The sequence below is a fragment of the Pyrus communis genome, chromosome 10 (assembly GCF_041283825.1).
Source record: "Pyrus communis isolate YQ-2024b chromosome 10, ASM4128382v1, whole genome shotgun sequence".
Lineage (NCBI taxonomy): Eukaryota > Viridiplantae > Streptophyta > Magnoliopsida > Rosales > Rosaceae > Pyrus > Pyrus communis.
The window spans coordinates 1603949-1608369 of NC_142574.1; the positions used below are offsets into that span (position 1 = coordinate 1603949).

Sequence of the window (4421 nt, forward strand, 5' to 3'; positions counted from 1 at the left end):
CAGTCTTCTCCCCCACTATAACTAATTGAGCTGTATGTTGATTAATTAAGAAGAATCAAGTAGTTAGGCCCTTCCATCATCTTCACCTACTACTATAAGTTCCAATAATTATAATACTAATCTAAATGGGCCAACGGAAAATTAATATGCAACACCTCATTCACAACGTACGATTACTAATTTAATGTGATATTCAGCATCCAATAGGAAGTTTTCAAATTCAAATCCAACTTGCTTTATATGTATAGGGTGAAAACGTCAAACATGTTTGGTGGGTTTTAAGTCGGATTTGGGTATTTTAAGTTGGGTTAGAAATTAATGCAATAGGCGTAGAGTGGTTAGTTTTCTATAAAAATTTTAACTAGTTGGCGCTTGAGCGCTCCTGCATAATATGTAACATATATAATGTTTAGTTCAATATCGAGGTTGAGGATGAGAATTATAAATTTTCCAGTTTGAAATATACGGTATTCGAATTAAAAGTTTTCTATCAGAATTAAAGCCAGATCAAGGAAACAAGAATATAGTTGATAGCCAGCAAGGTTAAGTTTGGCAGTTTTGTGTCTTAGAAGAAACACCGACTCTAGTTCACATCCGTATTGAGTTAAGAAATCAAATTACACAATGCCTATGGGTCGAACAAAGGACCGTTGATCTTGGGAAATTTACAACAGGACGAGATCCTGAAATCATCATTTCAAATGTGTAGGTTGCTATATATGTGCATCACATGACCTCTATGAAAGCAATGTTTATCTAGCATGCGTGAGAGTGTGCAACGGGCTAGGGCAGCTTGACCATGCCCAGTTTAATGTCAACCTAGCACAACACATCATTATTTTTGAGGACTAGGGCAAGCATGGGACACGCCATGGCGTGAGACACGATTTTCGTTGCACGTCTCTGACGAGCTGGACTCGTGCGAAACCCTACCTACCTCAAAACTACATGTAACTAAAACGTAGTTTGAATTATATGATATCTAAAATATCAGACTTATAGGTTTACCCTCCCTGGAGCTGGATGACATCCCGACTACGGGAGAGGCAAGAATTCATTCCAGGGATTTCAAGTAATTGACCGTGTCAAGGAAGAGTTGGAGAATATTTGCCCCGGTGTAGTGTCATGTGTGGACGTTCTCGTGGTGGCTGCGATAGACGCCGTTCTGACATATACTCCGGTAAATGTGGAAAATTTAAATTCATCTAGTTTGTTTAATCTTTATCCAGCCCAGGATGAGAATATTCTTACTTTTACTGCGACTGTACGTAGCTTTGCTTTGATAATACTTGCATTTGTAATATGAATTCATCTTGCACCGTGTACTCTCACTCTTAAAATAAATTAGTTCTACGCTTCAACTTTATTTTACTTGTACTTTCCATGGACCATTCTCATCTTATGTTTTTGTCATCTTTTAGGTGTCGACCTACATTTCTTATTTTCGGTGTCCACTTGAATATATGGGTTAGGGTGTGTCATAATGAATGCAGGCGAGCATGGATTCGCAACGGGGGTTCAAAATCAAGTTGATCCGAATTGAATCTCACAAAAATCTGACGAGATTTGACTTGAATAATGAATTAGGTCCTCGGGGACAACTGGATTATCATCGGGAAGACTGTAGGCTCTCGAGGATGGGTGGTTTCACCAGAAAATGGTGAAACAAGGACGGGGACAGGGGCGACGCAAAAATGGCATCATCTCGTCCTAGGGTTTCGGAATAGGAGCAGTTAGGCTCCTTGTGGCTCGCGACGCAGCTTGGCGACTCGGCTTAAACGCTTTAGATTGTGGCTCACGCGGGAGGTTGCAGAAACCCTAATTTTCTTCCTTCTTTCTTTCTTTCTTTCTTTTCTCACGCAATCATCAACAACAACATATAAGCAAAATATTATAATTCGTAAAGCATAAAATTGGGTTCATGCACTATGTTGAAGATTTCATGCAATTAGAGCTGACAAAAAAATATCAAAGTTCAACCGTATTTTAGAAGTTACTTAGATTGTGTGTTCAAAATTTTGAGCTGCTTTGTAGTAGAAAATAGCCTCCAGATTCACAGCGCAGTGTCTGTAGCGTGCTGATAACATATTGTGTCCTATTTTACTGAAAGAAAGAGAAATGGTGTGGTGATAGTGGTGGAGAAAAAAGACTCAGAAAAATTGGTTTATGTTCCCTTGTGCCAATGCCTTTATTTATAGTAAACAATAAGGAGAAGCAAACTTGCTCACCAAAAATACAAATTGTCACATCCCGGTCCGAGGCGGAACCATTTCCCAGCCCCGACTCCACCGTAGCACGATATTGTCCGCATTGGGCCCCCAACACACCCTCACGGTTTTGTTTCTAGGAACTCACACGAGAACTTCCCGATAGGTCACCCATCCTGGGAATGCTCTCGCGCGCTACTCGCTTAACTTTGGAGTTCTCATGGAACCCGAAGCCAGTGAGCTCCCAAAATGACTCGTGCTAGATAGGGATGAGAATACACATATAAGGATCACACCTCTGGACAATGTGAGATGTCACACAAAGTCTAATAGAAAAAATCATCTAAATTACATAGAAATCCTAATTCAAATTTACCAAAATTTACACAATCATACTACATCAATATTATATTTAACAATATTGACTATAATCCTATAGTTTTATTTGCCAGTGTATGTCTTTTAGCTAGCTTTATAATAACTTATCAATTTGAATTTTTTGTCCCAACAAGTAAGCTAATATATATTCAAAAATTAGTACGTGTACACACAAGAGAGCCATATATAGTCTTTGGTCTTATTGTCTCAAAAGTCAGAAGATAAGACCCGAAGAACGAGCACTCCTCTATAGTCCACATTTCTCTACGGTCATATTCGGCGGACAAAATTCTATGCTCCAACGTCTTCGCTCTTCGCTCTTCTCTCTTTCTTTTTTTTTTTTTTTTTTTTTTTTTTTTTTTGAGCAAACAATATTATCCATATTAAGTGAATGTGATAATAAGCTAAGTCTCACACTAGGCTAACTATAATAATATGATTCAAATTCCAAAATTCTATGCTCCAACGTCTTCGCTCTTCTCTCTCTTTTTTTTTTTTTTTTTTTTTTTTTTTTTGAGCAAACAATATTATCCATATTAAGTGAATGTGATAATAAGCTAAGTCTCACACTAGGCTAACTATAATAATATGATTCAAATTCACTTTTAACGATAATCAAACTTAAGACCTCACTTACAAGTAAAGATGAATAATATTAAACCGTAGTACTAAATAATACGTTAGTCTTTAAAATTTAAAATCAAACTAGATTTTTTCTCCTTTCTATCCCGTGTTCCAATTTCCACGTCCGCTGAGATCGGGGGACCCTACAAGGCTACACCACACCACACTTACAAAGTCGTAACGATGACATAGCACCATAGCCATATATGGCATTTGATGTTTCTAGTCCTCTACTAACATGATTTATGTCTTAAAAACGTTTCAAATTTACATTATACTACTTGTATACCTAATTGGATTCATATTTATCCATAAATAATTGGCTCTGATATTGCTAAACTCAGAACAAATACTTATCGTACTTGCGTTCGTTTAAGTCAAATTTAAAACTGTTTCCGACTAAATGAAACTTAAATGAGGTTAGTCCAACTAGTCACAATCGATTCTTACTCTTAGCCCGACGAGTCACATGTGATTCTTACTCTTTTTCAAACAATTTTTTTTTTTTCAGCCAAAGAAGTTAATTATAATTTTCAAACTGAAAATTTATTTAATCGAGTACAATAGCATAATTTTCAAGCTGGAAATTTTTTTTATAGAATGATTTTCTACTCAAGAGGTGTGGGGATTGGACCATGCCGCATAAGGGGTTAGCACTTAAATAAATATCGAACTCAATTCAAATATAATACATCATCACCATCCATATGAGCAAAACCTGAGACTCACCTGGAAATAGAGATAATTATCATTAAACCATAATACTAGTTAGTCACTTTTATACTACACACGCTTGTAGGCTCTGGCTACACTAGCATCAATTAACTCTTGATATAGCGTTATTTTACTTGTCAACGTTATACCCAATTGATTAACAAAACTATTGCAACAAAAACACAAAATAAAATTAAAATATGAATTTTAAAAATATAAGAAAAATTAATTTTCGCACAATTTTTCTCACTCTACACACCTCTATTTGAATTAAAGTGCGCACGCAGAGTAAGAAGGTACAAAACCCATCAGCTCATGGGCATTAGTGGAATTTCGCCTTTCTTTAACTGCATTTTCCCTCGATATGCAAGCTAATTTCACGCGGATACAAACCCAATACTTAACTAAGCAGCAACAGGCCCACATTTGACCAACGACTAATTTAGTCGTATTTACATACACACCCCTGTCCCACCACCACTAAGTCAAAACGACGAC

General features: G+C 36.7%; 1 long non-coding RNA gene across 1 annotated transcript; it reads left to right on the forward strand.

The window, feature by feature from the left end:
• Nucleotides 1-855: 855 nt before the first annotated feature.
• On the forward strand, nt 856-2183 carry LOC148693341 (uncharacterized). The gene is made up of 2 exons (XR_015952773.1): nt 856-1180; nt 1422-2183. It is a non-coding gene; the product is annotated as an uncharacterized LOC148693341 (long non-coding RNA).
• Nucleotides 2184-4421: the final 2238 nt, after the last annotated feature.